Source organism: Melospiza melodia, unplaced genomic scaffold, assembly GCF_035770615.1.
Source record: "Melospiza melodia melodia isolate bMelMel2 unplaced genomic scaffold, bMelMel2.pri scaffold_32, whole genome shotgun sequence".
NCBI classification, from domain to species: domain Eukaryota; kingdom Metazoa; phylum Chordata; class Aves; order Passeriformes; family Passerellidae; genus Melospiza; species Melospiza melodia.
Window position 1 is genome coordinate 6,889,715 of NW_026948638.1, and position 24,889 is coordinate 6,914,603.

At 52.7% G+C, this 24,889-nt stretch overlaps 1 pseudogene; it reads left to right on the forward strand.

The window, feature by feature from the left end:
- The first annotated feature begins 5,650 nt into the window (after window positions 1–5,650).
- Window positions 5,651–24,401, forward strand: LOC134434118 (cell division cycle protein 20 homolog; annotated as a pseudogene).
- The last annotated feature ends 488 nt before the right edge of the window (window positions 24,402–24,889 follow it).

The following is a 24,889-nucleotide window of genomic DNA, read 5'->3' on the forward strand; positions in this document are numbered from 1 at the left end:
ACGGGTTGTTCTCCTCCAGGGCTGCCCTGGGTCCTGCTTCCACCCCTGGCCCCACAGAGCCGAGGGAAAAGGGACAGCTGAGGGACAGGGGACAGCTGAGGGACAGGGGACAGCCGCGGGACAGGGCACCGCCAGGGAACATGGCCTGGCCGAGGGACACTGAGCTCCAGCACTTTGTGGCTGTTGCCCTTGGGCTCCCAGCACAGGCCCAGGAGCAGAATCCCCTCCAGGAACCGTTGTTTGCTTTCAGCTTTGCTCTGGAACATTCCCCAGGAGCCCCTGCAGTGGCTGCAGCCCGGCCGGGTGCCCGGGGCCACCAAAGCTGCTCCGGCAGTGCCCTCCTGCCCCAGGCAGGGACAGAAAAGCCAAGGAAAGGCTCATGCTGGGCTCAGGGCAGGGACAGGGCACTCCCCTGGTGCTGCCACGGGCACAGCAGAGCCGGCCTGGGCAAAGGATTGGGATTGATGTCCCATGGAATCCCAGCAGGGATTACTTCTCATTGCACTGCTGGCATTGCATTGGTCATCCATTCAAATAATTTCCCCATGGAATTCCCATGGCAGTGGGTTAGGGGGAAGAACCATCCATGGAATTCTCACCTGACTGGAATGAGAGTGAAATCTGGCCATGGAAATTCCATGGTAATTCCTGCATTCCCAAGTCCCCCATTCCTGAATCCCCCATTCCCATAGGAATTGCCCTTCCCCTCCCACACTCACCTTTGTGCTCCAGAGCCACCCAACCCCATCTGATGTATTTCCACCCAGGTGTGTCCCAGGTAATGCTTCATCTGCTCCACCATGATCCCTTTGGATTCCCAGCACCTCTGGCTGATCCAGGTGGCACCATTGGACTCTGCAAGGCTCCTGGGTCCCAGCTGGAAAGAGGAGGAAATCCCAGCTCTTGTAGCCATACCAGTGGGATCCATGGATGCTTCATTGGACAGAAGGTCACAGCTGGAAACCCCTTGCAGCATGTGGAGACCTGGGGACGAGGAGAGAACAGATCCATGGAGTTGTGTCCCAGACCCAGGGAGCCCCTTGGATTCCCATCCCAGCCCCACATATCCCCCCCATCTCCAGAGATCCCATCCCAGCCCCTCAGAGCCCTCCATTCTCACAGATCTCAACCCAGTCCCGGCTCTCCCCCCTCTGGTTGTACCGGCCCCGTCTCCAGGGCACTGTTGGCCATGGGCCGGGTCCTGTCCTTGAGCCGGGGCTGGATATCCCAATATCCCAGCCCTGGCTCTCCCAATGTCCCAGCTCTGGCTATCCCAATATCCCAGCTCTGGCTGTCCCGATATCACAGCTCTGGCTCTCACAATATCCCAGCCCTGGCTATCCCAATATCCCAGCTCTGGGTATTCCAATAGCTCAGCTCAGCTCCTCCCACCATCCCTGCTTTCTGTGGCTCCATCCAGCCCCGCTCACTGCCCCAGCGCTCCCAGGGGGTCCCATCCACATCCCCCACAATCAAGGACTGGGGACCCCTGGGTTGGGCTCCAACAGCACCACTTCCCGGTACTGGAGGGAGGGGAGAATGGGGAGACATGGAGATTTGAAGGAGCTAGGAGGCTGAAAGTGAGAGTTTGGGGATCCAGGGGGTTCCACAGGCCAAGGAAAAGGGGGACATTATAGGGGTCTGAGTAAATATATGTATTGCAGTAAAAGATCTCTGTATTGTATAAGTGACCCTGCCCTGATTCGAGTTATTGTAAATGGGCTGCAGCTGTGATGTCCTTAATTGGGCAGCAGCTGTAGCCCGTGGAGGTAGCTGGGATAAAAGGGGGTGGGGCAGTCAGGGAGAGTCTTGGAGGAGCCCTGATGAAGAAGCAGGAGCAACACTGCTGTGAACAGCTGTGTGTGAGAAAACACAGAGAGAAGGTATGAGACTCTAGAAATATGAAATACAATAATATGAATACAACATGACATGAAGAGCTGGGAAGGAGGTTCAGGGGCTCAGAGTCAAGGAAAGGGGTGAAGGGACTGGGAGAGCTGTGACTGGGAAAAGAAAAGAGGCTACAAAACCCCAACCAGAAAAAAGCTAGCCACAGCTATTAAAATCTTACCACCATGTCCCCTCCCTACCTAACACAATGAAAACAAAAAACTCCTACATCCTACAACTCATACAAAATAACCCTACAACTAAACACAAAGAAACTCAAAAACTGTCCATAAAACCAATCCTAACACAACCCAACCACAACTTCCACCACAAGTTACTGGCGGGTCAGATGTTAACCCTCTCAATACTTCAATCATCCCTCAAGTAAAAGAAAAAAACAAAATAGAAACATTAAAAAAACCCATAAAAACATCATAGTCAGTAAGGAAGAAATAAATACCCAATAAAAAAGAAGAAAAAATATTTAATCTTGAAACTAAAATCCTCTTATAAACTATAAAGAAAAAACTCTTTCTTTATAACACATAAAACTAAACAAATATTTAATTATTCAAAATAATATCAAAGAAAACCCTCCATATTAAAATGAATTTTAAAATAACTGCAATTTCATAAAAAGTTCAGGCTGAAAAAAAAGTAATCCAGTACCCAGAAGAGAAGATCTCTATTTCCAGAGATAAAAATATTTTAATAAGTAAATAATAAAAACATTTACCTTTGAGCAACTCACCTCTAGAACAATACCTCATTAGTCAACCCATCAATAAGCTGTAAAAAAGCTTGTAGCAATAAAAGAACTTCACAGTAACAAAGCTCCCCAGACAACTGTTATCCATGACAAAATTAAGAACCACAAAAAATTATTTTTTCCTCCTGTAAAAAACTCCAAAAACTTATCAAGAAAAACTTCTCTCCCTAAAACTAAAAAAAGACGATTCTAGAAATAGTAAACTACTAGAAATTTTTAGTTTAGTTTCTTTACATTGTCAGGTTAAAAAAAAAAAGTTGAAAAAAAAGTGTTCTAAGGAATTTATTTCTTACTACCTTTTTTTAAATTTGCTTTTAATAAAATTTTCTTTATACCCTTTTAAAATTTTAAGCCTACTTTACCTTTCTCATAATCCTATCTCACAACAAAATAAATACATAAATAATTAACCGACACTAAAACCAACCACACTCATCAATACATTAATTAAGAGATATCAAGATTGGAAAAAGTCTTAAATTAACAAACCAAAACCACTACAATGTCATGATAAACCATTTGCCAAAGTTTCTCTGATTTTCTAAAGTTGACAGTAAAGGCTGTTTGCTTGTTTGGAGCTCCTGAGAATCTCTTGTAGGTATTTCTTCAGGGAGTCCAATTCAGAGTTGGTATGGTTTGACACTGGCACAATGCCAGTGCCCCAATGAAAATTCCCTCTCCCTGGCATCTGCTGTGAGGTGGTACCCGGAAATAAGCAAAGCAGGCTCCTGCTTAAGGAAAAAGGAAAAAAAACTTTATTAACTAAACTACAAAAAACTAAACCACAAAGGGAAAAAAAAAAACAAGGAAAATGAAAACTACACAGAAACACTTCCCCCTCCTCCTCCTACCAGATCCCCAGTACATTTACATTTCCCAAAATTATCCACACTCGGTCTGGCACCACCCTTTAGAAAATCAAATCTTCAGCTCATGAAGAGTAGACGGAGTCCTTCCTTGTATCACGGACTTCTTGTCACAATTAGCACCGCCCAGAGTCCTGCTATCTCGTGACATCTTCTTTCCATGCCAAGGTGCTCTCACCACCACCAGGCATGGGATGGGGCAGAGGCCTGCTTTCAGGGTGGACCTTTTTAAGGATGCCTCATCTCGTTCCAAGCAGAGCACACTCACATCTCTGGGACCTTTGTCCCCCCCATTTCTTCTACACCCCCTGGGGCTGAGGGGTCTCAACACTGAACTCTCCTGGCTCCGAGCCTCCGCTTCCCCCTGCAATGCAGCCTCTGTATCACCAGGAAGCAGTCCATGGATATACAACAAAAGAGTCCAGCAAAATTGCCACTCCATCTTCCTCCATTCCTTCAACATCTCTCTTTCTCTTTGCCAGACCCCCTTACTGGCCTATTTCTTCCTTCATCCTCCTCTCTTATCCCTTTCCTAGGAAAGGTAATGTTCCGTGAAGTTCTCATTATCCACAAGGGTTAAAAGCTCTCCCAAGCGGCTGGGCTGCTTGCTGCCCCCCCCCCCTTCTCCTCCCAGCCGTGCTGCCAGCACATGATATCAAGTTTCAAGGTAACAGTTCAAGCACAGGCTGCATTCTCTCTCCATCTCCAAAAGGAGGGGGGGGTAAACAGGTCGTTCGGTGCCCCGTGCACCCTTCCACCGGGTCCGGCCTACCGTAGATGGGCCACGTGGCTTTCCCCTCCCCCAGCCCAGCCAGCAACTGGGCCGGGGGAGAGACCCAACTCCTTCCCGCCGGAAATCCAAAGAGAGCTCTGAAGGAAAAGAGCCCTGCTTTTAACTCCTTGGGTTTGTGGTCTCAAGAGGCGGATCCAATGCCCCACTGGTCAAACCAGGTGCTCATCTTAAAATCCGAACACCCATTGGTAACCACAGCAAAAACAACATATCCCAGATGTCCCATTTCTGGTCAAGCCACGACAAGGTGTGGCCAGTCCGTGATTGTTTAAAGACCTCTGCTGAGGGTTCTGCTGCTGCCCAGAGCTTTCATTGGCCTTCTAATTGCTGGGCCTTGTCCTGGGGGGCCCGCTGGGGCTGCAGCCAGTACTGGCTCCCACTGAGGCTGCCTGGCCAAGAGCAGCCCCAGGGGCACAGGGCAGAGGCAAAGCACAGTGGGGAGGAGAAAGAGCAGGGACGAGATTGCCCTTGAAAGGCAGAGGTGCTCTGGGGCCCGCTCCTGGCCAGGGAGCCTGCCAAGAGCCGTGCCCTGCTGGCCGGGGCCTTGAGGGACAGCTGTGCAGCTGGGCCAAGCTGTGCCAGCAGCTCCAGCCGTGCTGGGGAGCCTTGCCAGCTCTGGGCCCTGCTGTGTAGGAGGGTCCCTGGGTACCACTGGCAGCTGGGGCCTCAGCCACCTCCTCTCTTCACAGGAGCGCCTCTGCAGCTTCACAAGACTGGCCAAATAACTCAGCCAGGGAGAACTGGACCTGTCATCTCTCATTCCCGTGCCGGTGTCCATTGTCCCTGCCATGGCTGCAATACCAGTTTGTTGCTGGGGTCATGCTGTTGCCACCACCACCCAGAACAGGACCCTCTGTCCCTAGTGGGGCTGGCTCTGCTCTAGAGCCAGGCCAGGAGGTGCAGCCCTCCAGACGGGGAAGGGCCTGAGTACATCAACGTCTTTGGGCTTCAGCTCATGTGTCTGTGAGCTACCACCAGCACAGGCTGAGCTGCTTGTCTGGGCACAGCCATGGGTGGGCAGGCAGTGGCCAAGCATGGGGCTCCTGAGACACCATATTTTAGCTTAGTTCTTCATTTTATTAATTAGAAACTTTTAGAAATAGGTAGGGTTTATTTTTTTCCTAATAAAGAAATCGTCACAAATTTGCCCCCCTTTTCCATAGTTGGTAAGGATTTTTCAAGGTAGTTTTAGAATTCAGAATAACTTTGAACATTTTTACACTTCTAGAATCAACTGGACTTGTCATCTTGCATCTCTGTGCCACTGTCCATTGTCCCTTCCCCACAGCTGCATTACCAGCTTGTTGCTGGGGACATGCTGTTGCCTTCACCATGCAGAAGAGGACCCTCTGTCCCCAAAGGTGCTGACCCTGGTGTCCAGCCAGGCCAGGAGGTGCAGCCCTCCTGCCAGGGAAGGGCCTGAGTCCACCAACATCTTTGGCCTTCAGCTTGGGTGTCTGTGTGCTACCACCAGCGCTGGCAGAGCTGCTTGTCTGGGCACAGCCAGGGCTGGGCAGACAGCTGCTGGGCACGGGGCTCCTGAGAAAAAGCAACCCCATTTTGTCTTCATTTTACATAGCAGAAATTGTTCAGGATTTTTACATAGCAGAAAATGTTCAAAATATTCAGAAACAGTTTTTGTAGAAAAAAAACCCTATATATTTCTTCCCTTTTCCCACAGGAGTTCAGGATTTTTCAAAGTAGTTGAAGAATTCTGAAAAAGGTAGAACACTTTACTACTTGCAGAATAAAAACTAAAACTGAATTTAATTGGTGATCTTTACTCTAAGAAGAACTAAGTCATCACAAGGCACCCAACGTACTGGAGAGGCTCTTTTCCCACTGGACATTCTTACTGAGCGACAACAACCAACCTTTTCCCTGATATTTTCTGGGATTTCTGAGAAGCTCACCTCTCAAACTTCAGAGGCAAACTTTGAGCACAGTGGGAATCTCCTGCTGGGCAGGAGGGTCTCTGTGTGCCAGCTGCAACTGGGAGCTCAGCAACCTCCTGTCTCAACAGGCGTCCGTCTGCAGCTTCACAGGAGCGGCCAAACGCCTCAGTCTGGGACACCTGTACCAGACATTCCCCACCGCCATGCCCATGCCCGATGCCCCTGTCACAGTTGCTTTACCAACTTGTTGCTGTGCAGGTGCTGCCACCACCCAAACAAGGTCCTCTCCTCCTGAAGGCACTGGCCCTGATCTCTGGCCCCTACTGAAGGTGGGCAGAGCTCGGCCCAGCATTTCTGTTGCAATAAAGAGAGGGAGCTGTCACCCCAATGTCTGGGTGGCAGCAGCAGCAAAGCCCACCTGGCAGCCACACTGGCTCAGCTCCGTGCCCAGGAGCAGCCATGGATGCCCACGGTGTGGGCAGGCAGGAGCCCGGCAGGGGCTGCTGTGACCAGCGGCGGGGTCCCCAGGGCTGGGGGAGCCCATGCTGAGCGTCCCTGGGCTGAGGGCACATTTCCTTCCCTGGCGTCATCTGGGCCTGGACCTCCTCCAGTGGCAAGCCCAGGAAAAGAGGGAAGCCATCAAGAGCATCTCCATGGACACAGTCTGACCCACAATGTCAGCAGGTGACAATTAAGGTTTTGCTGAGCAATGGACCTGGGATACACACAAACAATCAAGGCAGTCCTTTTGTACAGATGCGGGCACACTCTGGGGCTACAGCTGAGGCCATGAGGTCACAGCAGGCTCAGGGGTCACAGCAGGCTGAGGTCACAGCAGGCTCTGAGGTCACAGAGGTGCCAGACCCGGTGGTTGCACAGCAGCACAAGGAGCGAGCACTCAGTCCTTGAGCACAACTGTTGCAGCAGCAGCGGCGGTGGCAGCAGTGGTGCTGACATTGGGACAGCACTGTCAGGACAGCAGTGGCAGCAAGAGCTGCGGGACTGGCAGAGGGCAAGGCACCATGGCCCTTGCTCTGCGCCTCTTCCTCCTGCTCCTCCTGGCCGTGGCCCTGCCTGCCAGGGCTGCCCAGGCTGCTCCGCTGCCAGCGTGGCGAGCACGTGAGCCGGCAGCCTGGCTCCCCTTTCCCGGGACAGCGCTCCCTGCTCCCTGGGAAGCGCTGGGGATGGTTTTCCCCAGGCCTTAAGGGAGGGTTTACTCTGGGGGAGGGAGAGAGCCCCCATGGCCCTGGGAATCCCCAGTTTCCTCGCCAGGGATGTGTCACAGGCCTGCAAAGAGGGTGCAGAGTGACCAGGAGCCAGGCCAGAACTCCCCAGGCCCTGTGCAGTTTGGCCTTGCCCATTCACACCTGGCTCCCGTAGCCTTAACCAACCCCCTTGCAGTGCCCTCTTCCCAAAGGCAGAAGGGGATCCCAGCACACAAAGGAAATGGTTCAGGTCTTTGCTCCATTCTAGATTTGGATCACACCTTGGAAGATTTGGAAGTCCAGGTGAATGACACTTTGAATGTCTTGGCGAATGCCAGAGGCAAGTTCTGAATTTCCCTTTTTACTGGCAAAATAATCAGTGTCCATGTGGCAAGAGCTCACCCATCGGCCATTTTTGTTAACGTTAAGTCAGGGCTGAAGAATTCTGTAAACCTTGCCCCGCTCCATTCAGGAGCACTGAGGGATCCCACAGGATCGCTGTCAGTGGGAGGAAGGAGCATTTAGCTGTCCATCCTCCTCCCGTGTGCAATGCCACTGTGTCCTTTTGTGTGCTCAGTGCAGTCACAGAGAAGAGTATAATGGGCAGGGGCCAGGCCCGGCGCTGTACCCCAGGGCTGAGCCTTGCCTGCAGCGTGAGGATCTCCTACAGTGCCACAGGTGATATTCTGTCCTGCCTTTCTTTGCAGCTGAACCTGTTGGTGAAGGTGATCTGGCTTCCCAAACTGCATCCACGACTGAGCCTCTGGGAGATGGTGAGGGCAGGTCAAGGCCTTTCCCCTGGGAGAGCTGCCAGCTCAGAGCCCAAAGCTCGGCCAGGGGGGGCATCGCTGCAGGTGCCAGGACAGAGCCATGCACGTGTGTGCCCTCGCCCTGCGCGATCCCCTCACCGCTCCTGCAGCTCAGTGGTGCCCGTGCAGCTGAGCAGAGATGGCAGAAGCTTCTGTGCCTGATGTGTTACAGATGTGTCTGCAGGGAGGACTTTTCCTGTCCCTGGGATGATTCCTACACAGAAGCCAGGCTCCCGTCGCAGGGGTAAGTAGTGTGTCCCTGCTGACCCCACAGGCTGAGCCCTGCTTTTGTAGCATCCATTCATGGGAAATGGAACCGTGTTGCTCTAAGGTCCTCCAAGGGGAAAGAACAAACCTACAGGACAGAAGAAACCCCATGAGCCATCTGAACAAATGAGGGAAATGCTGAAGGAAATGCAGCAGGCAGGACAAGGTGGGTGCATTCCCTCAGCCTTCACCTGGGGCTGAGTAGCCGAGGGTTCTGGCTGGACATCTGGACACGCCAAGCCTGGCACAGCAGGAAGGGATCCATGGCAGCCTCACTGCCCCGCTGCTGCTTCCATGCCCTACTTCCAGCCTGGCCTGGCTGCAGCTTCTCCCCAGCCTCTGCAGGAGGGCATTGGGCATCAGCTGACAGGCAGACCAAACCGCAACACAGGCATGAGATGCCCTGCAATTTCCCATCTCCAGGCAAATCAGAAGGGGAACCTATATGGAGAAGGGAGAGCCCTGCACTCCCCCAAAAGTTGAAAGGGATTTCCTGAATCTTAACCATGTCTTTGAGAGGCATACCCTGCTCCAACGTGTCCTGAGAGGGCTTGGCCATGTGCCCGTGTGCTGGAAGATTTGTCCCAGGGGAAAGACGGTTGGAGGGATAGAAGTAGGTAGAAAGGGAGGGAGAAAGGGCAGGAGGGGGACAGGGGGATAGCTGTGGCACTGCCTGCTGAGTTTTCCCCAGGAATTTAGCAAGACTTGCAGCTGTGCAAGTGAGAGCTCCCAGGGCCCAGGGTTGCTTCAGCCGTCCCACCATGGATGTTGCACAGGGCATGGAAAGAGGGTGCAGAGTGACCAGGAGCCTGCCCAGAACTCTCGAGGCCCTTGTGCAGTTTGACCTTGCCCATTCACACCTGGCCCCCACGGCCGTACCCAACCCCCTTGCAGTGCCCAATTCCCAAAGGCAGAAGGGGATCCCAGCACACAAAGGAAATGGTTCAGGTCTTTGCTCCATTCTAGATTTGGATCACACCTTGGAAGATTTGGAAGTCCAGGTGAATGACACTTTGAATGTCTTGGCGAATGCCAGAGGCAAGTTCTGAATTTCCCTTTTTACTGGCAAAATAATCAGTGTCCATGTGGCAAGAGCTCACCCATCGGCCATTTTTGTTAACGTTAAGTCAGGGCTGAAAAATTCTGTAAACCTTGCCCCGCTCCATTCAGGAGCACTGAGGGATCCCACAGGATCGCTGTCAGTGGGAGGAAGGAGCATTTAGCTGTCCATCCTCCTCCCGTGTGCAATGCCACTGTGTCCTTTTGTGTGCTCAGTGCAGTCACAGAGAAGAGTATAATGGGCAGGGGCCAGGCCCGGCGCTGTACCCCAGGGCTGAGCCTTGCCTGCAGCGTGAGGATCTCCTACAGTGCCACAGGTGATATTCTGTCCTGCCTTTCTTTGCAGCTGAACCTGTTGGTGAAGGTGATGTGGCTTCCCAAACCACATCCACGACTGAGCCTCTGGGAGATGGTGAGGGCAGGTCAAGGCCTTTCCCCTGGGAGAGCTGCCAGCTCAGAGCCCAAAGCTCGGCCAGGGGGGGCATCGCTGCAGGTGCCAGGACAGAGCCATGCACGTGTGTGCCCTCGCCCTGCGCGATCCCCTCACCGCTCCTGCAGCTCAGTGGTGCCCGTGCAGCTGAGCAGAGATGGCAGATTCTGTGCCTGATGTGTTACAGATGTGTCTGCAGGGAGGACTTTTCCTGTCCCTGGGATGATTCCTACGCAGAAGCCAGGCTCCCGTCGCAGGGGTAAGTAGTGTGTCCCTGCTGACCCCACAGGCTGAGCCCTGCTTTTGTGGCATCCAATCATGGGAAATGGAACCGTGTTGCTCTAAGGTCCTCCAAGGGGAAAGAACAAAGCTACAGGACAGAAGAAACCCCATGAGCCACCTGAACAAATGAAGGAAATGCTGAAGGAAATGCAGCAGGCAGGACAAGGTGGGTGCATTCCCTCAGCATTCACCTGGGGCTCAGCAGCTGAGGGTTCTGGCTGGACATCTGGACACGCTGAGCCCAGCACAGCAGGAAGGGATCAATGGCAGGCTCACTGCCCCGCTGCTGCTTCCATGCCCTGCAGGGCAGTTTCCCAGCCTGGCCTGGCTGCAGCTTCTCCCCAGCCTCTGCAGGAAGGCATTGGGCATCAGCTGACAGGCAGACCAAACTGCACCACAGGCATGAGATGCCCTGAAATTTCCCATCTCCAGGCAAATCAGAAGGGGCACCTATATGGAGAAGGGAGAGCCATGGCCTACCCAAAAAGTTGAAAGGGATTTTTTGAATCTTAACCATGTCTTTGAGAGGCATTGCCTCCTGAAGATGCCACCTCTCCAATGGGGAAGAGCCCAATCTGATCCAGCTCTCTCTTTTCTTTTCTCCAGAAGCAGATGGAGAGGCTGTGCAGAAGGAAGCTTTTCCTGGAGGAAGCAGTGGCTCATGGACAGCCTCTTCTGCAGGAAGGGAGGCGATGCCAGGCACAGCCACACGAGGTAATTGCTGTGCCTCTGGGCCTGAGCCCTGCTGAGGCTTGAGCTGCCCTCTCTGCTGCTTGGCACTGCGGGCACAGCCCAGACAAGATCAGCACAGTCCAGAGGAATTGTCCCGAGCAGGCTCAGGGCACTTGGGTACTGAGCTGTCCTGCTGGGCTCCCTCGGTGGGAGACACGTCCCCAAACCTGGGAGTGGCTGCACGGGGTGCCCATGGTGGGGAAAGGGCAGAGGGGGAGAGCAAGGCTCCAGTGTGTCCTGAGAGGGCCTGGCTATGTGCCCGTGGGCTGGGGGATTTGTCCCAGGGGAAAGACGGTTGGAGAGACAGAAGTAGGTAGAAAGAGAGGGAGAAAGGGCAGGAGGGATGGAATGGGACAGGGGGATAGCCGTGGCACTGCCTGCTGAGTTTTCCCCAGGAATTTAGCAAGAGTTGCAGCTGTGGAAGTGACAGCTCCCAGGGCTCTGGGTTGCTTCAGCCGCCCCACCATGGATGTTGCACAGGTCATGGAAAGAGGTTGCAGAGTGACCAGGAGCCTGCCCAGAGCTCCTGAGGCCCCTGTGCAGTTTGACCTTACCCATTTACATCTGAGTCCCACGGCCGTACCCAACCCCCTTGCAGTGCCCAATTCCCAAAGGCAGAAGGGGATCCCAACACACCCTGAAAAATGTTCTCACCTGTGCTCTGTTCTAGATGAGGTTGCTCGAAAGGCTTCCCCATTAGATTGGTTGAGAAAAGTGTTGAAGCCTTTGGAGCCTCCTTCAGGTATGTTCTCACTGTCCTACACAGTAATAACTGTTGACAACTTCACAGCAACCAGGTTATACAAGCTACTGTGACTGTTGTGTTACAGATGTGTCTGCAGGGAGGACTTTTCCTGCCCCTTTGCTGATTTCTACAGAGAAGCCTGGCTCCCATCGCTGGGGTGAGTAGTGTTGTCCCTGCTGACCCCACAGGCTGTGCCCTGCTTCTGTGGCATCCATTCCTAGGAAATGGAACTACTTTCTGTTAAGGTCCTCTGAGAGGGAAGAACAAAGCCCCAGGACACATGAAACTCCATGAGTCGAATAACATCTTGAAACGAATGGTGACAGAACTGCTCAAAGGGAATGGTGAGAGCATTTCCCTCAGCCTTGTCCTGGGGCTCAGCAGCCGAGGGCTCTGGCTGCACGTCTGGACATGCCGAGCCCGGAACAGCGGGAAGGGATCCATGGCAGCAGGAACCCTGCTGCTGTTTCCATGCCCTGCAGGGCTGTTTACGAGCCTGGCCTGGCTCCAGCGTCTCCCCAGCCTCTGCAGGAAGGCATTGGGCATCAGCTGCCACGCAGCCCAAACTCACCAAGGATCCCCTGCATTTTCCCGGTCCCCAGTCACATCCTGAGGTGTGGCTGCGTCGAGGAGGGAGGGCCATAGCCAGCCCCAAAAGCCTGGGGGGATCAGGATTTTCCTGATCCTTACCCATGTCTTGGACAAGTATTGCCTCCTGAAGAGGCCACCTCCTGGATGTGCGATGATTCCATCTGATCCAGCTGTGCCTCTTCCTTTCTCAAGGGATGGACAGAGAGGCTCTATGGAAGGTGGCATTTCCTGCAGGAAGGGAGGCGATGCCAGGCACAGCCACACGAGGTAATTGCTGTGCCTCTGGGCCTGAGCCCTGCTGAGGCTTGAGCTGCCCTCTCCGCTGCTTGGCACTGCGGGCACAGCCCAGACAAGATGGGCACAGCCCAGAGGAATTGTCCCGAGCAGGCTCAGGGCACTCGGGTACTGAGCTGTCCTGCTGGGCTCCCTCGGTGGGAGACACGTCCCGAAACCTGGGAGTGGCTGCACGGGGTGACCATGGTGGGGAAAGGGCAGAGGGGGAGAGCAAGGCTCCAGTGTGTCCTGAGAGGGCCTGGCTATGTGCCCGTGGGCTGTGGGAGCTGTTCCATGGGCAGGTGGGCAAGCAGGAGGGAGGGATGGAGGTTGGGAGCGACAGCTGTGGAACTGCAGATTTCCCCAAGCATTTAGTCAGGGTTTCCAGTGTGGGAGGGAGAGAGCCCCAGGGCCCTGGGCTGCTCCAGCTGCCCCTCCAGGCATGTTGCACAGGACCTGCAAAGAGCGTGCAGAGTGATCAGGAGCCACAGCACAGGCTCCCACAGCCTTACCCCACCCCTTTGCAGTGCCCAATTCCCCAAGGCAGAAGGGGATCCCAGCACACCATGGAAATGGTTCTGTAACATCTGTGCTCCCTTCTCGACTGGGATCATGACTGGGATTAGTTGGAACTGCTGGTGAATGGTGCTTTGAAGACCTTGCCAGATGTTGAAGGCAAGTTCTCAATGTACCTTTCCTGACAGAATAATCCGTGTCAGTGTGGCAAGAGCTTACTCATGAGCCAGTTCCCTTAAGTTCCTCTGAAGGTTGATCAGTTCTGGAAACCTTGCCCTGCTCCCTTCTGGAGCCCTGAGTGATCCCACAGGATCGCTGTCAGTGGGAGGAAGGGGCATTTGGCTGTCCATCCTCCTCCTGTGTGCAATGCCACTGTGTCCTTCTGTGTGCTCTGTGCCGCCACAGAGAAGAGCAGAGAGGGAAGGGGCTGGGCCCAGGGCTGTGCCCCGGGGCTGAGCCTTTCTCAGCTCCTTTGCCACCCCCAGGGAGCCCGAGCTGCTTCTGCTGCCACTGCCCAGCCCTGGCCCTGCCTGGGTCTGGGTTTGGAGCTGCTGGCAGCTCCAGGGAGTCCTTTCTGCCCCGACTGCCCCGCAAGGGGCTCCTTCCATCCCAGTGTGGGGCCGCTGCAGGCACGAGGTCCCACTGGCCCTGCTCCTGAGTGGAAGGCAGAGACATGGTGCCCTTGGATGGCACCAATCACCCAGGTGCCCTCACTGCCACTTGGGCCTGAAGGAGAATCTTCAGCAGTACCATTGGAGCTGTTCTGTCCTGCCTTTCTTTGCAGCTGAGCCTGTTGCTAAAGGTGATCTGGCTTCCCAGCCCACGTTCAGGATTGAGCCTCGGGGAGATGCTGAGGGTAGGTCAAGGCCTTCCCCCTGAGAGAGCTGCCAGCTCAGATCCCAAAGCTCAGCCAGGGGGGCATCGCTGCAGGTGCCAGGAGAGAGCCATGGCCATGTGTGCCCTCGCCCTGCACGATCCACGCACAACTTCTGCTCAGCACTGGCAGCTGTTTGGAGGAAGGTGGGCCCTGGCCCAGCGGAAAAAGCCTAGATGATTTGTTGATTTTACCAGACTGTGCATAAGCATGACGTCCTGAACATGCCATCAAAGCAATGGAGAACAGTTCCATCTTTTAAGGTGTACTTTTTGTTTCTCAAGTGATAGGCCAAAAGGCAGGACAGAAGGAGTTGTTTCCCCAAAGAAGCAGAGGCCAATTGGCAGCCCCTGCTGCAGGATGGAAGGCCAAGCCAAACACAGGCATGGGCACGGGCACAGGCTCAGAAGGTAATTTCTCTGCCAGGCTCAGCAGGGCTCAGCCCTTGGCAGGGCTGGGTGGCTGCAGCTCTTCCCCCAGGGCCTGCCCTTGCATGGCCCAGCAGCAGCCAAAGCTGGAGGTGCCTTTGGAGCTTGTTCACAGCCCCGGGAAAAGGGGACTCATGCCCACGAAGCTGCGCTGTCCCCGGGCTCTCCTCCCGGCCTGCTGGGCTTTGTTGGGTGGCACAGCCTGTGCCAAGGGGCGGCAAGGTGCCTGCAGGCCCCAGCTCTGGGGGAAACGGAGAATGTCCTGCCCGCATCCACCGTGCTGCCAGCTCAGCAGTGCAGCACAGCACGGGCTGACGCTCCCCATTGCTCCCACAGGTGCAGCTGGAACCACAGCACATGTTCCTGATGCCCAGAAGAGCCTTGGAAAGGGTTTCTGTAAGGGAACAGGCTTCTGGTTAGGGTTACTGGCAGGCCTGCTTGTTTTGGAGCTGATCTTCATCTTATGCTGTGTCCAAATATGGACTTGCTGGAAGAGAAAAGGGTGAGTGTTTAGTTCACCTTTCCCTCAAACAGCTTCTTTTGAAATTGTACTTCAGACAGAAAACATTCCCAGTGAGGCTGCAGTGTAGTTTTGGCCAGTCCATGATTGTCCAAAGAACTCTGCTGAGGGTTCTGCTGCTGCCCAGAGCTTTCATTGGCCTCCTAATTGCTGGGCCTTGTCCTGGGGGGCCCGCTGGGGCTGCAGCCAGTGCTGGCTCCCACTGAGGCTGCCTGGCCAAGAGCAGCCCCAGGGGCACAGGGCAGAGGCAAAGCACGGTGGGGAGGAGCAAGAGCAGGGACAAGATTGCCCTTGAAAGGCAGAGGCGCTCTGGGGCCCGCTCCTGGCCAGGGAGCCTGCCCAGAGCCGTGTCCTGCTGGCCGGGGCCTTGAGGGACAGCTGTGCAGCTGGGCCAAGCTGTGCCAGCAGCTCCAGCCATGCTGGGGAGCCTTGCCAGTTCTGGGCCCATCTGTGCAGGAGGCTCCCTGTGTGCCACTGGCAGCTGGGGCCTCAGCCACCTCCTCTTCCCACAGTTCCACCTCTGGAGAAGAGTTGTAAGACAGTGGCTGCACCTCACACCCAAATAGCAGGAGCAGCTCCTCCAGCAGTTAGAAGGGCCTGGGTAGCCCTGTCAAGAGTTCTGAGAAGAAGACTGCAGAACAGCCATCGACAAGGAAATCTCCTATTCTCCTGGAGACCCCAGTGCCACCTCCTCTCCTCATGTATATCCCCAAGCTACTTTCATTTCTTTTTTGATCCTCCTCTGTCTCGTCCCGACTACTTCTATAGACCCCAGGAGCAGCCCAGCACCATCCAGCCTCTCCTGAGCCCAACATGTCCCTTCCTCTGCCCCTGAGCCCCCTGGCCCTGCCATCTAAACAACACTGAAGTTAACCCTGCTCTCTGCCAGGCCAGGTGATGGCCCTTTCTTTTGTTGCACTAAAGGGAAGGTGCTGTCATCCCAGTGTTTGGGTGGCAGCAGCAGCAAAGCCCAGCTGGCAGCAGCACTGGCTGAGCTCCATGGCCAGGAGCAGCCGTGGATGCCCACGGTGTGGGCAGGCAGGAGCCAGGCAGGGGCTGCTGGGACCAGAGGTGGGGTCCCGAGGGCTGGGGGAGCCCAGGGGTCAGGCAGCAGCATGGGGCTCCTGAGAAAAAGCGAACCCATTTTCTTAATTTTTCACTTTTAAATATTAGAAATTTGTAGAAATATTTCAAAATCGTTTTCTGTAGAGACACACCTCCAAATATTTCTTCCCAATTCCTATAGTAGTTAAAGATTTTTCTAAGTAGCTTTAGAATCCAAAAAAATGACCTCATTTTGTCTTCACTTTTCATTTTTAGAAATATTTAGAAATATCTCTTGTAGAGAGAAATCCCCATATGTTTCATTCCTTTTTCCACAACACATCTGTATTTTTGAAACTGGTTTTAGAGTTCTGGAAAATATTTTCCCCTCATACAATAAAAAATAAAATTGCATTTGAGTGGTAGTCTTTATTCTAGAAAGAAGTAAGACCCCTTCAGCCAGCCAGCCTGCTGCAGAGGCTCTTTTCCTACAGGAGCTTTGTGCCTAGTCACAACCAACATACATAAAACCTTTTCCCAGATATTTCCTGGATTTTTGACAAGCTCACATCTTAGTTTTCTCAGACAAACTTTGAGCACAGTGGGAATCTCTTCAAGTTACCATCTTTGTTTGCTTCTGGTGGAACTCCCTCAGTTCTAGAGCAGGGCCTTCTCTCAGCTTCCTGCTGGCTCCGGGCTCTCCTCCCGGCCTGCTGGGCTTTGTTGGGTGGCACAGCCTGTGCCAAGGGGCGGCAAGGTGCCTGCAGGCCCCAGCTCTGGGGGAAACGGAGAACGTCCTGCCCACATCCACCGTGCTGCCAGCTCAGCAGTGCAGCACAGCACGGGCTGACGCTCCCCATTGCTCCCACAGGTGCAGCTGGAACCACAGCACATGTTCCTGATGCCCAGAAGGGCCTTGGAAGGGGTTTCTCTCAGGGAACAGGCTGCTGGCTGGGGTTCTCAGCAGGCCTGCTTGTTTTGGAGCTGATCTTCATCTTATGCTCTGTCTGAATTTGGACTTACTTGAGAAGACAGTGAGTGTTTAGTTCACCTTTCCCTCAAACAGCTTTTTTTGAAAGTCTACTCTACATAGGAAACATTCCCAGTGAGGCTGCAGTGTAGGTGTGGCCAATCCATGATTGTTTAAAGAACTCTGCTGAGGGTTCTGCTGCTGCCCAGAGCTTTCATTGGCCTCCTAATTGCTGGGCCTTGTCCTGGGGGGCCCGCTGGGGCTGCAGCCAGTGCTGGCTCCCACTGAGGCTGCCTGGCCAAGAGCAGCCCCAGGGGCACAGGGCAGAGGCAAAGCACAGTGGGGAAGAGAAAGAGCAGGGACGAGATTGCCCTTGAAAGGCAGGGGAAGGGAGAATGTCGCTTACCTGAGAGAGCCCCAAAGAGCAGCTGGAAGGGGTGCCAGCTGATCCAGGACCCCCGAGGAGCGGAGGGAGGGCGTATCGGCTGACGGAGTGTCCCGAGGAGCGGCTGGGGAGAGTGGGGGTGTGCGTTGGCGGGGAGGAGCGGCCGGAGCGCTTGCACGGTCCGGGGGTGGGGAGGCCGGCGGGGCTGTCGGAGTAGGCTCAGCCCGGCCGGTGGGTACGTCTAACCCCGCCTGCCCGCAGGACCACAGCGCAGTTCCTGTTCGAGGCGGACCTGCACGGGCTGCTGAAGCTGGACACGCTGATCCCGAACGCGCCGCCTGTGCGATGGCAGCGCAAGGCCAAGGAGAGATGCCCCGGGCCCAGCCCCGTCGGCGTGTCGCCCGTGAAGCCGGCCAATCGCTCCCACAGCTCCAGCAAGACCCCGTCCAAGACACCCGGTGAGCACTGGCCACCAGTGGCAGAGGTTGAGTGCGGGAGCCTTGCCCAGGCTTCTTGTCCGTCGCCACGGGGCTCTGGGCTCCCTGCCACGCTGCCCTACCGGCTGCTGTTCAGGCAGGAGGAGGTGGGCTGTGCTCCTGACAGCCACCCACCTCCTTGCCAGCATGAGGGGCAGAGCTCTGAGCACTGGGGCTGGCGAGCTGCTGTTCGCCCATCTGAGCCTTGCTGGCACAGCTGTATGCTAGGATGAGTGTGGGCAGGACTGTCAGCTGACAGCTTTACATCCTGTGAGCGTTTCTGTATCTTCCCCCTATCTCTGGACTCTGGAATTGTTGCAGTAGACCCAAGTGCACACAGTCCCTAACCAACTTGGTGGCAGGGAGGAAAATATAAGTTAGTTGTGACTGAGTGGCATGAGACCTCAGAGTCCTACTTGTCTGGTGGGTGTGATGTGGAAGAGTGTTGGGTTTACTCCCGTGAAAGCTCTAATACAGGCTGTTAAATAGCTGTAAGACAATATTTTCATATGTGAATGCAGGTAAATCTTGATCCAAAATTCAAAGCTACCCCACAAAGGCCGGGGGGGGATCGCTACATTCCCAACCGCAGCACTATGCAGATGGAGATGGCAAATTTCCTCCTAAGCAAAAAGAATGACGCTGCTGAGGATTCCCCTACCAAGAAGGTGAGCATGTTGCTAAGTTACAATTGCTTCAACAACCGCTACTCCTTCCTGCCCCTTTACAGAGCAGTGAACAATAGGTTCTATCAAGTGGGCACACGGGACTGACAAGTCCCAGCCATCACTACTTGCAGCTCTGGGCTTCAGGAGCCTAGGATGTGATTGAAGCTGTAGAGACTGCCATGCACTCTAAGCCTATGCTGCTTCCGGAAGCAAAATTTAGCTTTTGACTAATGAGGTGTTAAAATGTAGCAGGCAACACAAACACAAAGCTGTGAGCCTATGCAAAGTGGAACTGCTGGTGGTAGCTATTCTAGGACAATGTCTCCACCGGGAACACTTCTGGAATGTTTTACACTGTCTTCTGAAATCTGTGAAGCATTTGGTCGCTTTGTGGCTGTGGCTTTTCCCACTGGCAATAACACTGAATTTGCCATTGTGTGAAAATGTGAGCAGGACAATATATGAAAGTCTGAGGAAAAACTGCTTTGACCTGCCTCTGTGTGACTGACCCTTGCAGCACAGGCAAACATCTTCAGATTTTAAGAGAAGGGGACTTAGGTGTCTGTTTAAATTGCAGTGTGGGAATTGTTTTAAATGCATTGCACTGAGGGTGATTTGTCTCTGTAGGAGCAACAGAAAGCCTGTGCAGTGCATCTGAATGGTTTTGATGTAGAAGAGGCAAAAATCCTCCACCTCAGAGGAAAACAACAGAATGCTCCAGAAGGTGTGATACAGGCTCTGTGTGAGCTGAATCAGCAGGAGAGATCAGGTCAGGGGAACAGCAACACAGAGGCTCTGTGTGTGGTCACAGGAGAAATCAACTGGTTTCTGAGAGCTGTACAGGCTGGAGTCTCCTTTCTTAAGGTTCCTGAGGTCGAGGGAGGGCATAACAGTTACAGTGAATTTATTTAGGAGAGGTGCTATGACTGCCAGTTGGTCACCTGTTACAGGGCTTGCAAGGGTCTTCAGGGTGGAGAGAGAGATGAGAATCTTGACCTCATGTTCAGAAGGCTTGATTTATTATTTTATGATATATATTACATTGTTACTATACTAAAAGAAATAGAAGGAAAGTTCTCAGAAGCTAGCTAAGCTAAGAATAGAAAAAGAATGAATAAACAAAGGGCTGTGTCTCAGCAGAGGGTGAGACCCAGCTCTGCTGTGAGTGGTCAGTAAATCCAAACATTCACCCGAGACCAATCATGCATCCACCTGTTGCATTCCCCAGCAGCAAATGACCATTGTTTACATTTTGTTGCTGAGGCCACAGCTTCTCAGAAGGGGGAAAAATCCTAAAGAAAGGATTTTTATGAAAAGATGTCGGTGACATTTCACCTATACTGCAGGTTCCAAACCTTCATGAAGTCTGTAAGAGCATCAAACCCTCTGCTGTGCACTTTCTAGCTTAAACTGCAACTAAATATAATGGGATTCAAAAACCCAAGTGTTTGTTAAATTTGTTTCCATGAATGAGGAAACTGTAGCTCACCCCTGTTCAGCAGTTCATACTGCCAGTGATTTTAGCGCACTGCAGGCTTGTGAGTGTTTCTCTTAGGACTTTATTTTCACTCCAAGGGATTCCTAGTTGGGTGAGCAGCACTCAGCTGGGAGGAAACTAACTCAGGTTAACAAACCTGTTCCCCTGCACACAGGCTGTCAGAATAACCTGACAGTGCTCTACAGTCAGAAAATGGCACCTGGATCCAGCAGGAAGAATAGCAGAAATATTCCCTCAAAGCCAGAACGGGTCTTGGATGCACCAGAGATGTTCAACGACTACTGTAAGTAGGCTACAGGGTTGAGTGCTGGGCATCCAGAACATTCTGCACTGGATTGCTCTTCCTAGGACAGTGTAACTGGGCTGTCTGTATTATTTTGTGTAGCCAGGCTAGCACAGACCCCTTCTGGAGTGTCCCTGTGTGGCCTTACAGGGACAGTGGTCTAGGGCACTGTGTAGGTGCCTTGGAGCAGGGTACCTGGCCCCAGCAGCTGGGCATAGTGACACTCAGAAGGCTGCCCCTCACCTGCACGTGTGTGTGTGCACATGTGCACCCGCACCTGCTGCAGCAGCACGGGTGAAGGGCATGGCTCTCTAGCCAAGCATGATGTGACCTGCATTGCTCTTTCAAAGTGTAGATCTGAATCTCATAGACTGGAGCTCCCAGAACTTCCTGGCAGTGGTTCTGGATGACACTGTTTATCTGTGGAATCACACTACTAGGGAGATTATCCCCCTGCTGCAGATGGAGCATCCAGATGTTTACATTTCCTCTGTGTCATGGATTAAAGATGGAGACTACCTTGCTGTTGGCACAAGTAGTGCTGAGGTTCAGGTGAATGCAGGAGTAAAACTAGAGGTGTTTTCTAGGGATTGACAGAACTGGGGACAAAACCTTGGCTGGCAGAGGAAGGATGCCATGCGCCTGACTTGTCTTCCCTGGTGTGGGGTGGAACTGCCCAGTGTGCAAGGCAGGGTTTGGTTTGGGCATTTTCTAATAAGCAGCGTTACCTTCTGTGCTATAGTCATGAGATACACATTTTCTCTGTTCCCTTACTGAGAAAGCTGAATGCCAGAGCCTGTGCAGTGAGGTTCCTAGGGCATAGAAACAGGATTGGGTTTCTTCTGAAGAACTTTTTGCTTTGCCTCTCCAGCTATGGGATGTTGAGCAGCAGAAACATCTCCGAACCATGACCAGCCATTGTGCCTGTGTGGGAACCCGCAGCTGGAACACTTACATTCTCTCCAGATAAAGCAGTGGGTCAAGGGCAGTTTCCAGTTGTTGCAAACTCCTATCCATCAATCTATGTGTGGCATGGGTTACGGATGGCAGAGAGAAGTTTGTCCTGTCTTGGGATTCTTACTCAGCCTTATCTGTTGGGGCTGTGAGGAGAAGGCCTCTTTCCTGTATTGCAATTTGTACTGAAGTTGTAAAGAGCTTGTGTGGGTGTTTCACTCACACCAACAGACCTGTGTTGCTGGTAATACTGGTTGAAACCCAGTGGCAGGTATAGCAGTCTTGCAACAACAAAAATGGATTTGGATGAAAATGTGCAGCCTGACCCTGCAAGCCTTCTCTCTGCAGTGGTGCACGGACTGGGCACATCCATCACCACGATGTCCGAGTGGCTGAGCATCACGTGGCCGCCCTTGCTGGCCACACACACGAGGTGTGCGGACTCAAATGGTCTCTGGATGGCTGCTACCTGGCCAGTGGTGGCAATGACAGTCTGGCGAATGTCTGGCCATGCACCCAAGGTGGGGATGGAGACTTTGCTCCTGTACAGACCTTCACTCAGCACCAGGGTGCTGTCAAGGTGAGCACAGAGCTGCCACGGGCGGATATGTGTGTGCAAGGCAGGCAGGCAGCACTGGCTGGGTGCAGGTTGTCTCTTGTATGTTTTAAAATGAGCTCTCCTCTCTCAGGCTGTGGCGTGGTGCCCATGGCAGATGAATGTTCTATCCACTGGAGGTGGCACTAGTGACAGACATATCCGCATCTTGAACGTGTGTTCTGGTGCCCGCCTCAGTGCTGTTGATACCCGTTCCCAGGTGAGAGATGAACATCAGCTTGGAGACAAACACCTTCTGGCAGCACACCTACACAGAGCTGCTGGCTCCTCAGGCCCAGAGGCATGGGGAAGGAGGGGGACCATGCTCACCTCCGAGTGGTGAGCATCAGCACATGCACCTCGCCTCACCTGTGTTACTGCCTCTTTGCAGGTGACTTCTATCCTATGGTCCACAAACTATAAGCAGCTCATTTCAGCCCATGGCTTTGCACAGAATCAGCTGGGTTTATGGAAGTATCCAATAATGACCAAGGTTGCAGAGCTGCAAGGTAGGTGGATGTTGTTATCTTGTTGTTGCATTTCTAAAGTCCCATACTGTCGCAATCATATTTCTAAAGTCTCGTACCTTCTCGGTGATACTTCTTGGGGGCAGTTCTTCACAGCTCTGACTTCTCCTGCTTGTTGCTCCTTCTTCGTCAGGGCTCCTTGTCAGCTCAGCTTGACTGGCCAAGCCCAGCCCCTTTTATCCCAGTTATCTTCACAAGCTACAGATGCAGCCCAATTAAGGACATTGCAGCTGCAGCCCATCAAAAACAACCAGGGCTTATCAGGGCAAGGCCTATATACAGATATTCAATGTACAATACAGATATTTTACTAAGACTCCTACTATATTTCCCCCTTTTCATTTACTTACAGATACTAAGACTCCTACTATAGGTGGACAGGGCCTGGGTGGGGGGGCTGTTAGAGGTTGAAGACAGCTGCACTCCTTGGTTTGAGCCTGCAGCATCACTGATACAGGACAGTATCCAGGGCCATGCTGCTAGGAGTGAAGCATGCCCACAGGGCTGTGGAAGAGATACCATTGATCCAAGTGTATGCTTGGGGTCTGAAATCATGCTGCCACAGCCACTGGGGAGACAGCTATGCAAGCTGGCAGGGCTCATGGGAGCATACAGGAGTAAATGTGCATGTGCTGATCAGCTCAGCCCTGATTGCACATTCCTTCTCCTCCTCAGGTCATACTGATAGAATCTTGACCCTGACCATGAGCCCTAATGGTACAGCAGTGGCCTCAGCAGCTGCTGATGAAACACTGCGGCTCTGGCGCTGTTTTGAGATGGACCCCTCAAAGAAGAAGAAGGAGAAAGAGAAGGCAAACAGTACCAAAAGCACACCCACCAAAGCACCTCCACACACACAAACACATAAAGCTGATATGGGGGGCGCAGTCTCAAAAAACAGCCACTGAGCCAGCACCTTCCCAGCAGTGCTGCTGGTGCATCCCCATTTGGCCACTTGGAAAAGATCAGGAGGTCCAAGGATGGAGCTCTCCCTCAGACACAAATCCTAGGGCCACAGCTGTCTCCAAAGGGGAAGCAGGCAGGAACCCAGATGCAAGGCTGGGCTCTTCCACAGAGCTGTGCTGTTGTTGTAGGAGCCCTGCCCCACAGCCCTGCACTTGGTGCTGGGAGTTAGCACAGACTTGCCCTGTGGGGCCACAGCTGATTAGGCCTTCCCTGGTCCCTGGCCTGGAAGGAAAGCTTTATATGCCAAAAAGTTCCTGTCATTTTTTCAGTCCCATGTACGAGCAGCTCAGCTTTCTCACAGACTCTTTCTTTCTCCTTAGCACATGCCCCACACCCAGATGCTGTGCATTACACAGCCCTTAGAGGACCTCTGAGCATTACCAGAGGGTAATGATACTGCAGGGTCTTTGACCCCATGCTGGTCTCTCACAGTCCTGGAGTGAGGAGGAGCAGAGGAAGGAAGTGGGCACTGATCCAGCAGGCCCAGTAAACACAGCCCTATAAGGTGTGAATTCAGCTCACAGCATGACAGCATATTAATTACCAAGTGCCATGGCCAGCCCATAGAAGAGCCCAGCTAACAGTGTTATGAATAAGAAGCTTGACTAGGCCAATATTCAAGCAGCAATCAATTTATTATTTAATATGGTAAAGTATGAGCATTACAGCGCGGGGTACAGTGGGGGAAGTTTTCCCTCAAACTGCACACAGATAGTTGAGGGTTACAAGTATTTATAGGGGTACTCATCAATTTTTTTCAGCAGTTTCTATTTCCAATCTTTTACTCATCAGCAATTTTTATTCCAAATTATTACATCACAATTCTATACACTATTGTGATTTTAATTTCTCAGGATGTATCTCAAAGGAGTATCCCCAGATGGTGACGGTCCAGTTTCCGAAAGAAGAAAGACTAATCCCATCTGGTGGGGTCCACTCCCCAGATGTGTGTCCACCTTTTAATTGCACAGACTCTAAATCTCATAACAGTGATGTCTAGCTTCCCTTTGGTCGAAACCATAAACCCTTGAGGTGATGTTCATCTTCCTTTCTCAAGCTGTTTTTGTCTGCTTCAACAAGGCATGAGATAAGCATATTTCCTTTATATATATTCCAAAGCTACAGTTTCAAGGATACAAGTAATATTCTAAAATTATACTCCAGAAGGTTATTATTGCAGAGCTTTTTATGGATTAAAAGCAAAAATCAACATCTTTAACACTTTAATTCCAATACTCCTAAATCAACTAGGGCTAAATTTGCAAACAAAATATAGGTTCAAAGGCCTTTTTCCATGCTTTATTCTCCTCAGTTATTGTTAGAATTCACAGCTCTCCCATTGTTGGGGTCCACACATTTTGCATTCACAAATACACACGTTGCCTCTTTGTATCTGACACGAAACACAGCTTTGTATCTCACAAACAAGAAAATGCACTCCTTGCTCTTCTGACACAGCTCTCTGTTCGTGATGTTGGGCAGTGAGTGCTGATGATGTGCAGGAGCTGATGCAAGGGACAGGGACGAGGATGCAGCAGGCACAGTGCCAAGCTGACAGAGGGATGATCTCTGGCAGTGG